Source organism: Ahaetulla prasina, chromosome 3 (assembly GCF_028640845.1).
Source record: "Ahaetulla prasina isolate Xishuangbanna chromosome 3, ASM2864084v1, whole genome shotgun sequence".
NCBI lineage: Eukaryota > Metazoa > Chordata > Lepidosauria > Squamata > Colubridae > Ahaetulla > Ahaetulla prasina.
In genome coordinates this window covers 106,249,732-106,263,795 of record NC_080541.1, presented here as the reverse complement: position 1 = coordinate 106,263,795, position 14,064 = coordinate 106,249,732, and positions in this window count along the sequence as shown.

Here is a 14,064-nt window from a genome sequence, read left to right as displayed (position 1 = left end):
TTTTGATGGAATAATGGGGATGGCATGTTAGGAACCATTTCACTCTCTTTTGGAGACGGTTTCTATTCATCAAGCGAAGTGAATACAAAAAATGTTCAGAAACAAGAATTCCCAGTCCAAATCTCATTATGCCTTCAATCAAGTAAACTTAAGGTATGGTTTTTCAAGGATTTATTTATATTAAGAGGTTAATGCTGCTGACTTACTTTACATACTTGTACGATTTATGAAGCACATTGAACTTGATGGTGCTATGTCTGACGAGGCGGAGTCAAAACATCAGGTAGATTTGGGCACTGTGTTGCTATTAAGGGTGGCAACTCCCTCTTTGACCATTTCTGGAGAAGAGTGTTCCATAGCAACACCTTTTCCATCATTTCAGGTAGCAAAATCCTTGGCTAGCTTTGCAAACAGTAAAGTCTCCTTCAAGTTGAGCAGGATTTCTAGTGACTTTATTGCTACAGCTATTTAAATTTTGTCAATGCTTCAAAATTCCTTTACTTTTCTTTTTTAAGTTTTGACTTCCCAATCAAGCCTATAGCTCTGATATTTTTGGTGCTGTCCCAACCAGATGCTAATCAGATCAAAACCTTTGTAGCTTTTCATCCAAGATCAGGTAAGAACTGCTAAGAAATCTGAGAAGACATGATGCATGAATGTCTCAATGACATGAATGAATGCTTAAATACATATGAATTTGGGAATTACCATTTACCTGGTCAGTGACTTATTATGTCTAAATTTTTCCTCATCTTTTGCATGGCTCAAATATATTTAGCCAACGAAAGTCATCCTCTAATACAGTAGTAGGCAAACTTAAGTCGGAGTCATATTTGGAATATTAAGTATGTGATAGGTATACTAAAATAATAGCTGCATTGAGAGACCTAACTATTCACAAAATGTATACTGTCGTTGCCATGATTGATCACAAAATACTCATTTACCAGAAGGCGAATTGATTCCCCTGCACCGATTCAGATAAACATGACACTTAAGATGTGCCCCTCACTTTCTTCCAGCTTTGTTCTTTCCAGTTTCAAACCAGAGCAGAATAAACATGAAGGTTTGATTGGGCAAATTCTGGTTCATGAAAATACCAGTCAGTATATCAGTATAATCTAAGAACAGGGCCTTGTCAGCCCTGTTAAATAGAAGGCATGCTATTTATGTACATGACTGTGAGCTCCTGAAGAAAAGTGGGCTAGGAAAATATATAATAATAAAAAGTGTTTTTAATTATAAAATAGGTATACAGACACGAAGAGATAGATACACAGATAGGTGAGTCAACCTGGGGCACATTTAACCCCCAAAGAGCAAATCAGGGTTACTGAGGTGATACCATTTTGGAGTTTTTTACTATCAAGTAAAAAAATGCAATCATTCTGCTACATGTATATATAGATGGATCACAGCTTTCATTAGACATTCAAGTATATTAATCTGGAACATGTGAAAAATTCATAAAATATTTAAACATTTGTTGTTACTTTAATATTTTCTATTATAGTTTAGTAAGCAAAAGTAAACTCAGGTCAGCCAGTCAATATTTCTATTCCATCTCTTAATTACTGCACATTTCACTTTTGCAGCATCTTATGCTTATATATTAGATATAAGGTTCACATTCTTAAACAATGGAGACAGCTTACACTGATAAAAAATATAAAATGTAAATATATACATCAACACAATAGAATTAAAAATTAAACTGTTTAAAATTAACATTAATCATATTAATAGCTAAAAGTGTTTTACTCATTTTCCTGAATATTGGGAGAGAGTCCTGCTGTTTTTCTAGGCAGCACAGTTTGGAAGCCATATAGAAGACAGTTTCCTATGCATCAGATAAGCCTTGGATGCAAGGACATCTTCAAAAGATCCTCTTCTAAAGTCCACAGAGGAGAGATTGATTCACAAATAGTCAAGTAGTCAAGGACTTTAAAGCTCAATGCCTATATGTTGATTTGTGCCAGGAAGGCAACTACCAGTAGCAGAGCCGTCTTAACAGCATAATGGGCCCCAGGCAAAGCAGTGTACTGGGGCCCCTACAGCAACTACTCACAGGAATAAAAATGTAAATGTTGTTAAAATTAAACATATATTTATTTGATTGGCACTTCCAACAAAATCGGTGTTGAAACAGTAAAAACATGCTGTGCAGCAATAACTAATCAATATGATAAACATTTGAACAATACATGAGGCTTGAAAAACACAATAATACTCAGTAAGCCATACAGTTGCTGCATTTGTATGATACAAGGTGCATTGAAGGGTTAACATGTACAGATTAGTATGGGGCCACTAAGCTCGTGGGGCCCACGGGCAACTGCCCATCAGGCCCATGCAAGACAGCCCTGACCGGTAGTAGCCATTTCAGATATTTCAGTTTAGGGATAAGATACAACTCCTGTATCTTGCACAGTTTCATGGCTTTGCAGCTGCAGTTGCATGTTGGCTGCAGTTTCCAGACATTCTGTGAGGGATGCCCTTATATAGGGCAATTCAGCAGGCTCTAACCAAGGCATGGATAAGCTTAGGCTGTGGAGGGGAGACTTAGTTGATGTTCTAGCTGCAATTGTACAAACCTGCTCCTCATGACAGCTGCCACTTGTAAATCCAATGACAGCCAACCCTCCCAAACAGAAACATGTTCCTTTGGGGAGATCCAACCACATCCACAACAATCTTCACAATTCTATGGTACAGCTTTTTCCTTACTAATACTACTTTTATTTTGTTGGGATTTAGGTTCAACTTCTTCTCCCTCATCTTTTCAATATGAAAAAATGGTCAAGATATATTGTTCTTTGGAATTAGAAGATAAGAAGCACTCAATTCCAAAACTACAGAAAACTTTCTATAGCAATTTCATGTAGATGTTGAATGCCATAGGGAATAAGATAGAACCTTAAAGGATACCATAGATAAGAGTTCTAAGTACGGTATTGAGAAGTAAACCTCCAACACAGTGGTCACCAACTGGTGGTCCGTGGACCACTGGTGATCCGTGAGAAAATGTTGGTGGTCCTCAGAAAAACTATTTGCATTTTTTATATTGCACTAAGTCAGGGGTCCTCATACGTGCAATGAACGTTTGTGTTGCTGCAGAGAGTCTCCCCCTTCTGTGTCTTTTTGGGTGGGTCAGAGGGAGGCAGACATTCTGACTTGGGGTCTGCTTCGGCCTCCTGGTATGGGCCCTAAGGAGCCCGGCCAGGCAGGGGTGGAGTGAGTAGGAGGGGAGGGGTGAGTAGAGGCCAGCGAGGTGCCCCTCAATGTGAGTGACATCAAGTTGGTCATGCCCACCCAGTCACATGACTACCTAGCCACACCCACCCAGCCAGTCATTAAGCAGATCATATTAGTGGTCCACGAGCTTTAAAATTATGAATTTAGTGGTCCCCTGAGGTGTGAAAGGTTGGGGACCCCTGCTCCAACACTACCATCTGGACACTTTCTGAGATGAATGATTAGAACCACTGGACATCAGTGCTCCCAAGGCCCAATTTAGCCAGACAATCCAGAAACATATGGTGTATACCATGATTAATGACTTCAAAAATTGCTGAGCGTCCAAGAGAACTATCATTCATACTACCACGGAGCTTCCGGTATAGGTCAGCAACTAAAGCAATCTCAATTTGTATCTTGAAGCAAATCCAGATTGGGCTGGGTTCAGAAGATCAGTTTCATGCAATTGCATTTAAATTATAAGACTTCCTCTCTTACTTTGCCCAAGAATTTAATATTTGAAATTTACCTAATTTAAAAGTGGTTCTGTATGATTTCTCACTTTAAAAAGTATTAATCAATTCTCTTAATTATTGTCCCAGTATTTTGTATAATTCAATTGTTCTAAAATGTTATACAAACCTCAATTTAATTTTTTTAGGACCGTTTGAAACATGAAAAAAGTGTCTTATGATTGGTCCTCCAATTTACAACCATCACAGTGTCCCCATAGTCATGTAATTATCATTTGCAACCTTCCCAGCCAGCTTCTAACAAGCAAATTCAGCGTTGAAGCTGGCAAAGAAGACTGCAAGTTGCAGTCATGTGATGTCTCATTTAACTACCAGGGTGATTAACAGAATTACTTTATAGAATTCTTTATTGGCCAAGTGTGGTTGGACACACAAGGAATTTGTGCGTTGGTGCATAAGCTCTGTGTACATAAAAAATACATTCATCAAGAATCATAGCATACAACACTTAGTGGTAGTCATAGGATACTAAATAAGCAATCAAAATCATACTAGGAAACTAAATAAAACAATATAAAGTATAAAGATACAAACAACAAGGTTATAGTCATAAGTAGAAGGAGAAATGTTGTACCTTGATGAACGTATCTTTTCTTTTATGTACACTGAAAGCATATGCACCAAGACAAATTCCTTGTGTGTCCAATCACACTTGGCCAATAAAAAAATTCTAGGTAATAGGAAGGATGAGAATAATAACAGTAATACAGTCTTAGTAAATAGTTTGACAATGTTGTAGGAATTAGTTATTTAGCAGACTGATGGCATGCGGGGAAAAACTGTGCAGTAAGCATCTTAAGTCACTTTACTACTGCACCAATGCAATTGTATTGGATGGATGTAAAAAGGATTCCCAAGTATTTGAAGGGAACTGTGAATTTGGGTCTTCAAATACAGGTCTCTGACAAATTAAAGTTGAAATGTTATGTTAACAGTGATTATGCCAATGATATAAAAACCAGAAAGTCCAATTCTGGAATTATGGTATTATTTGGAGCGGCTTTAATTGGTTGGAAGTCCAGAAAGCAAACAATTGTAGCCATTTCTACCACAGAGGCAGAATAAATGCAAGCATGTGTATATTAAATATTGTAATGTAAGGGAAGCCATCAAATGTAAATTTATTAGTTTGCTTCAATGTTCTTCAGAAGACAATCTGGCAGATATAATGACCAAGCATTGGGTGGAGTGCACCATGGGAAGAATATTAAGTTATTCAGTTTTATGTCTATTCCAGTCATAAAGGTAGGAGAGTCAGTATATAAGAATTTATAAACTGGTCTAGCCATAACAACAGGTCAGCCAACGGGAACTGTTCAGGGACTGAGCGCCATGGCAGACTGCTTGGAGCCATTTGCGGCGGTGTGAAAGGAAGGGCACCTGGCTCAAGTCTGCCGAGCACCCCAACCTTCCGCCGAAAATTCAAATCGGCCAATCAGAGCGGCTCTGAGTCAGAGATGCAAACCCCACATTCCGCCGAAATTTCAAACCAGCCAATCAGAGCGCGAGATCGGCGAGGCGACCGCGATTGGCCAGGAAAGAAAGAGCGGGAAGTCAAACCGAATGACTGTTACCATAGACCACGCAGCTACCCGCATCGAAGAAAAAATCTTCACAAACCCGACAATTGAAGGCGTACCGTGCCGACTGGAAGTAGACACAGGATCAGCTATCACAATCATGTCCTGGGACACTTTTGTGAAAGCCTTGCCGCACATCGCAAAGCGCAAGCTACAGAAACAACGGCTCCGGGTGCAGGATTACCAGGGAAACCGCATCCCTGTTCGAGGGACAACGACCGTCGAGGTCAAGTACGGGACATACGAAAAGACCCTGCCCATCACGTTAGTCGAGGGAACCTTGCCAAGCTTGCTGGGGCTAGACTGGTTCCGGGCGTTGGGAATGGGGGTGACTGGCGGCCACCGAGCGGATGCAACCTGCAAAACGCCCTAATGGAGGAATTCGCAGACGTATTCGAGGACCGTTTAGGCAAGTACAAGGGACCCCTATCTCCTTCAATTTAGACCCCAAATAGCTCCCATTAGGTTAAAGGCAAGGAGGGTTTCTTCTAGAAATGAATCCTGCTGAATTATTTACTTGTGTGCTGGCTGGATACCTACAGACCCTGACAACTTTCTGTATTTCAGTTTAAATATGCATTATAAATGAAACTAGAAATTCTCCACTAAATTGTTGACACCAAAAAATTTCTTGTTACAATAGCTCACATAATAACTTTTGTGATTAGGAAAGCCACAAGACACTGGGCATACAATAACTATTGCTGTTCTGTTCATCTATGTTCCTTTAAATAAACAACAGTAAACTTCTAGGCAAGAAAAATACCTTGCCTTTTCCCCATAATATTTCGTTAAATGAAGCGTGAATTGAAATATTTATATCCCACTTTTTGATACAAAAATGTGCATTCAAAGCACTTACCTATCTCTCTCAACAGCCTAGTAATAGCCAGAGAATCATTCACACAGTCACTTTCTTTTTATTTCCTGAATTACACAAATTATTTTTTACTATTCTTCCCTAACTAGGTTTTAATTGCAGCTTTTGGGAAACACAGTGCTGGGAAGTCAATATAAAAGCTCTATTGCACCTGATCACACAAAACACAAAAATTGTGCCAGCTGTGGAAATTCTCACAAGTTTAAGCAAACATCACATGCTCTCTATCTAGAAATAGTATGTTTTCAGTCTGCAAGTGGGGAAGTTATGTGACTGAATGTTTTTACTGGAGTTTTAAAGTATCAAATATGTGATGGATCCCAAAACAGTTATGTAGTTAGAAATTTAAAGAATATGACAATAACTAATAAAATGTTTGGATTTTACTTCTTCAACCGCCACCGTGTCTGAAAAACATTGGAAAAAATAAAAATTGGTTACGGAAATAACATGTGTTCAACTGGAATATACAGTACACGAATTGTTCCTTCTGGGTATAATGAGAAAAATTTATGACAAGAAAACAAGACAGAACTCCAGGCTTTCCTGGGTCTGGTAAACTTTTACGCCGTGTTTTTAAAAGACAAGGCAACCGTTGCTGAACCGCTGCATAAATTGCTTGGAAAAACACTGCTTGGTCGTGGGGAAGTCAGAGAATAGGGCATTTGAGGCAGTAAAAGTTTGCTATCAAGCGATAGCCTGTTAATACAATACAACAACAGACTGCCGTTAGTATTGGTTTGTGATCGTCCCCTATGGAGTAGGAGCTGTACTTAGCCACAGACTCCCAAAGCGGCACTGAAGCCCCTATAGCGTTCTATTCACGAACGATGTCCCGGCTGAGAGGAATTACAGCCAGCTAGATAGGGAGGCTCTCGCAATAGTGTCAGGGTGAAAAATTTCACGAATACGTTTTGGGCCATAACAACAGGTCAGCCAACGGGAACTGTTCAGGGACTGAGCACCATGGCAGACTGCTTGAAGCCTGGGCGTGGCTTAGTGGTGTATATAAGAGTTCCTTTGTCCTTACTCCTTGCTTCTGCTTCTTATGCTAATCCTTGCTTCTACTTCTACTCCTACTTCTTGTACTTGCTACCACATTGCAAGAGCTGCATGGGTATTGTATACATGCATCATGTTTTATATTATTGTATATAAAGAAGTTTCTTCTAGAAATGAATCCTGCTGAATTATTTACTTGTGTGCTGGCTGGATAGCTACAGACTCTGACAACTTTCTGTATTTCAGTTTAAATATGCATTATAAATGAAACTAGAAATTCTCCACTAAATTGTTGACACCAAAAAAATTTCTTGTTACAATAGCTCACATAATAATTATTTGCAATGACAGAGCATGGCTATATAAATTTAATAAACTGTAAATTCATATTAATATTTGAAGCCTAATGTATTAGGTAACACATGAATAAACAGTAAATACTATTCTAAACTAAAAAAAATGTGAGAGTTTAACATAAATGACAAAAATACTGGCATCATTGTCCCGATGTTCAGAAGAGCAGGTCAAGGTCATGCAAACTGCTACAGGAACTTCTGAGATTAGAATTCAGATCTTCCAAATGTCTTTAGTAGCTGGCTTCAGAAATAAAATGGAACACAGTTTTAATGAATAATATAAATATATGAACAAGTGAAAGCTTACAAATTATTGACATAATAACTTTTGTGATTAGGAAAGCCACAAGACACTGGGCATACAATAACTATTGCTGTTCTGTTCATCTATGTTCCTTTAAATAAACAACAGTAAACTTCTAGGCAAGAAAAATACCTTGCCTTTTCCCCATAATATTTCGTTAAATGAAGCGTGAATTGAAATATTTATATCCCACTTTTTGATACAAAAATGTGCATTCAAAGCACTTACCTATCTCTCTCAACAGCCTAGTAATAGCCAGAGAATCATTCACACAGTCACTTTCTTTTTATTTCCCTGAATTACACAAATTATTTTTTTATATAATACTGGGTTTCCTTCTCCTTTCTTTTATAATAGAGTAGTGAAAGGGTAGAAATTGTTTCTTTGGTAACCTATTTATCATCTAAAGCAGAATTCTTGCCTCTCCAATTATTTTTTTACTATTCTTCCCTAACTAGGTTTTAATTGCAGCTTTTGGGAAACACAGTGCTGGGAAGTCAATATAAAAGCTCTATTGCACCTGATCACACAAAACACAAAAATTGTGCCAGCTGTGGAAATTCTCACAAGTTTAAGCAAACATCACATGCTCTCTTTCTAGAAATAGTATGTTTTCAGTCTGCAAGTGGGGAAGTTATGTGACTGAATGTTTTTACTGGAGTTTTAAAGTATCAAATATGTGATGGATCCCAAAACAGTTATGTAGTTAGAAATTTAAAGAATATGACAATAACTAATAAAATGTTTGGATTTTACTTCTTCAACCGCCACCGTGTCTGAAAAAACATCAAGTGGCCAATCTGACATGTATACAATATATTAGATTAAAATGTTGCAAAGATTGTGGCTGTGTCCACAACTGAAAAAACATTGGAAAAAAATAAAAAATTGGTTACCGGAAATAACATGTGTTCAACTGGAATATACAGTACACCGGAATTGTTCCTTCTGGGTATAATGAGAAAAATTTATGACAAGAAAACAAGACATATGATTATACCTATAACAACCATGGCAAGACTGGCCTTTGCGCAATGTTGGAAGAACGCAAAGACGCCTTCCAAGGACTTAATAATTAAAAAATCTTTTGACTGCGCTGAAATGGATAAACTATCATTGAAATTGAAAGGAATGACAGACTTGGAGTATTATGTATCATGGGAGAAATAGTACAGATAGATTGAAAACAGAAGAATAAAATAGACTCAGACATTGTAAAAATGTGATGAAGTAAAATGTACAGAATATAAAAACTTTGTAGTGATATGTAAAGGGTCACAGTTCTGCACAAAAATTTTCTTTTTAAGGACTTAATAATTAAAAAATCTTTTGACTGCGCTGAAATGGATAAACTATCATTGAAATTGAAAGGAATGACAGACTTGGAGTATTATGTATCATGGGAGAAATAGTACAGATGGATTGAAAACAGAAGAATAAAACAGACTCAGACATTGTAAAAATGTGATGAAGTAAAATGTACAGAATATAAAAACTTTGTAGTGATATGTAAAGGGTCACAGTTCTGCACAAAAATTTTCTTTTTTTGTATTGTTGCAATTTTATATTGTTGTATTTACGTCTTTGTCTTTTTGTTTGTTTTAAAATTAATAAAATATGGTTAAAAAATAAAATAAAATGTTCCAAAGTATACTTTCTGATGCTCATGTGAGAATTGGCTTATTAGTTTTCCAGATTAGGGCCAGAGGGTTTTGATGGCTCATTTATATAACCAGAAATCATCTTAGTACTTGTGATCAATCAAGTGGTATTTTACAACAATAATGTACATATAAGAAAGATTGTGATCATTTATAGTTCTTTACAATAGATTGTGTTTTTTGAGTAATATGTGTATAAGGAAAACATTGTTTTAATATATTTTGAGTATGTTTGTATGCTTCCTAAAGTCAGATGTTTGTGAGATTGTTAGTGATATATCTTTATGATAGTGTATGTAGATGTTTGTATTCAATAATACAAATACAGGATCTGTAAGACATGTCCTATTTGTTTACTAAATTCTTTTAAAAATGAATATTTCCATGAGATAAATATTGATGGTAAAACATTTGAATTCAATATCCAAGTCTGTTCATGACTGAGTCCAATTCTTACTATAAATTAATATAGATTTTGAGGCTAGAGAATTCTCATCAGGAGGCTTTCCGATTGCTTTGGTGAGATGTTCAAAGTTGATTAACAATGTAGAGATTTGCATCTCAGCTTATCTAATAATGAAAAATGATGAATAGATATCTACTACTATATGTATTGTCCTTTGCTACCTGAGTTATTAAGTTTTTCTCCTGGTTAATATTATTGTACAGTTGGTACTGTAATTAATACTATCTGTATAATATCCTCTTTGTTGGAGATGTTTTTAAAAACTTTGGTTCTTTTAGTAATCTTTTTACAGATGAGTTTTATTCTGAAGACAAGCTATATATTAGGTGTGGCAAAATTATGGCCCAAAGGCTCCTCAGTTTCATTTTAGAAGTCTTTCAAATTCAGATTGCTATCCAAAAAAGACAAAAAAGAGAGACAAAATTATAAAAACTTGGGCCAAAAATAGGATGAGGATAAGAATATCCTTTGATATATTTAACAAATATTAATATTAATATTAAGTGGGAGGTCTTCATGCTAGATCAAGCAGGATGTGTGGATAAGTCTGAAGAATAATGTACCTCCCAGAACATTCCTATAAGAAAGTGGCCCTTTTTTAAAAAAAAGCTGTTTTTTTTTAATTTTCAGTGTTGAAATGAATAAAAGGGATGTTTTCATTGCTGGGACACTAGTTACAAGAACCGGTCATGGTTAGTCTACTGAAGAGAAGGACCAGGGAAGACATAATAGCAGTGTTCCAATATTTGAGGGACTGTCACAGAAAGGACAGGGTCAAGCTATTTTCCAAAGCACCTGAAGGCCAGACAAGGAATAATGGATGGAAACTGATCAAGAAGAGATTCAACCTAGAAATAAGGAGGAATTTTCTGACAGTGAGAGCAATCAACCAATGGAACAGCTTGCCCTCAGAAGTTGTGGGAGCTTCGTCACTGGAGGCTTTCAAGAATGCAGCTGCGCGGGTGATAGAGGGAGCCACTCGTAGCTCCCACGTAACACCACTCCTGCGCAGACTGCACTGGCTCCCTGTGGTCTTTTGGGTGCACTTCAAGGTATTGGTTACCACCTTTAAAGCGCTCCATGGCTTAGGACCAGGTTACTTACGGGACCGCCTACTGCCACCGTTTGCCTCCCATCGTCCCGTGCGCTCTCACAGGGAGGGACTCCTCAGGGTACCGTCAGCCAAGCAATGTCAACTGGCGGCCCCAAGGGGAGGGCCTTCTCTGTGGGGGCTCCCACCCTCTGGAACGAACTTCCCCCAGGACTTCGTCAACTTCCTGACCTTCGAACCTTCCGCCGCGAGCTGAAGACATATTTATTTATTCGCGCAGGACTGGCATAGAATTTTAGACTTTTTATTCAGCTTTTAATTTTTACTTAGTGGGTTTTACTGTTTTAAATATATTTTAATCTGGGCCAAATTTAATAAGTTTTTTAAATATTGTTTTATCTTGTATTTATGTATTGTTGTTTTGTTTTTATCTGGCTGTGAACCGCCCTGAGTCCTTCGGGAGAAGGCCAGTATAAAAATCTAATTAAATAAATAAATAAATAAATAAGAAGAGACTAGACTGCCATCTGTCAGAAATGGTGTAGGCCAGGGTCTCCTTCTTGGGTGGGGGGTTGGACTAGATGACTACAAGTTCCTTTCTAACTCTGTTAATCTGTTAGTGCCATATAGGCTCCATTAAGAGAAAGATACAATTTGTGTAATATTAAAATATTTTAGTATTTTGCCTTTTATCTAGACTAAAAACTACAAGATCAATGCGTTACCTTTACGTAACTGATTTATTACTAGTCTCCCTGAGAAGGACTGCTCAAATTTACCCATGAATGGATATGCATAAAACAAATGGATTTTAAAACTAAGGAATTTTAACCCAAAGGTGCTTTTTCAGGAGGCAACTGGACCTTCTTGCTTCTTCTCTGAAGACTTTTCGCTTCTCGTCTAAGAAGCTTCTTCAGCTCTGACAGGACAGTGGGGAATGGAAGGATTTATATTCCTTGCAGACACCTGGTCATTTGCATCATTTTAGAGGGTCATTGAAGTACTTGGAGGTTTATCCAGGGGTGAAATGCTACTGGTTTGTTCCAGTTCGGGCAAACCGGTAGTGATAAAAACTACTGGTTTTTAGTTAAAAAAAGCTACTGATTCCTCCAAACCAGTATTTCCAACAATCAGCTGTGCAGCTGCTTTCTAGCAAAGCTAAATAGTGCACCACAGCTGATTCCCACCCCCACTGTTCTATTTACCTTCCTAAGCCTCCCTTTGGTGCAAACAACAGGGTGGTGGGGGATCAGCTTTGCAGCGCAGTTTAGCTTTGCTAGAAAGCAGGAAATCCTGCTTTCTAGCGAACCTAAATCGCACGCCACAGCTGATTCCCCCGTCGCTTCTACTTACCTTCCCAAGCCTCCTTTTGGCGTGTACTGCGCATGTGCGCATTTGGTGCACACTGTGCATGCAGCAGGTGTTTTGGCATGCAGTGCACATGCACGGCCAGAGAACCAGTAGTAAACTGGTTCGGATTTCACAACTGGGTTTATCTGTGTCTTCAGTATCACCTGAGTAGTGCTCCTGGTTCCTGTAGTCTGCGATTTTTCTCTGGAAATCCATTCCTATTGTATAGCTTAAAGTCTGTAGAGATTCTCAGTCATCCAGATCATGGTTATCCCAAAGGTGCTTTTTCAGGAGGCAACTTTCTTGTTGTTGAAGAAGCTGAAGAAGCTTCTTGGATGAGAAGCGAAATGTCTTCAAAGAAAAAACAAGGAAGTCCAGTTGCCTCCTGAAAAAGCACCTTTGGGACAACCATGACCTGGATGCCTGAAAATCTCTACAGACTTTGAGGAATTTTAAGATGCATTCTCCATTAAACGTACCATTCTAACTGGTAAACAATAAAGTCAAATCTCCCTTGAATCAAGCTCAACTTTCATTGATATTGTGATCAAGTCCATGCATTTTTATTGATAGCCATGTGTGACTGAATTGCTATGGCTTTCTCCTGGAATATTTTTGTTACTTCCCAGTCTAGCCTGCAGCCTTAAAAAATACCCTGGAAGTCTCCCATCCAAACAACTAGGCTTGACCCTTCTTAGTTTCTGAATCCAGACAAGCTATGATGCCACCAGCATGACTGAGGTCTAAGACTGACATTCAACATAACCTTAAAACAGTGTTTCTCAACCATGGCAACTTGAAGGTGTATCTACTTTAATTCAAAGAATTCTGTGAGTTGAAGTCCACACATCTTCAAGCTGCCAAGGTTTATTGCCCTAAAGTGTTACTGTCCAATTTACTGTTAGTTCAACATTTCTACTTTACTAAGGGAATTTGGATATAATTTTTAATTTTTTAAAAAGAATGGTCAATAAATTGATACATTCAATATAGATGGAAACTATTTGCAAGCCAAGCCACTGCAGATATTAGAACTAGATAGGGAACATCTTTTTACAGATTTTCAATGACTTATGACATCATTAGGCAAGAAAAAAATTACAAAGAAGATAAAAGAGTATAAAACCTTACCAGAATATTCTGAACTCAGAATTGATTCTGAAAGAATATAGATTTGAAATGTGGAATTTGACTATTCATAGTCAGTTTTATATCATTCCAGGCCAAAATAAGTTCATTTGTTTATACTGTAGCAAAGTTCAGGCTGAAGACATGGGTTCAGTAGAAACACAAATGAACATCCTTTGGCTTCAAAAGGGTTGTTGTTGGCAGAGAGGGATGAGGATAAAGTGTAAGAAATGACAAGGTAAAAACGTTTTAGCTTAACTGGACAAGCAGCGGTTGATCTTGATGATCCTATCTTGGTAATGGAAGATGTCTTGTACATGCAGAGCACTCTGGGATCTCTCTGAAGCATCCTATTTTCCGTTCAGTATGCAGCACTGGGTAGCCCTACTGTCTGCCTCTTTGATAAGTGAATGCATGCTGGTTTTAATTTATCTCTAACTTCAGCTTTCTTTCAACTGATTGGCTTCTATCTCCATGTTTGCAATATACATTCACTGTCCCTACTCAGGGACCAGA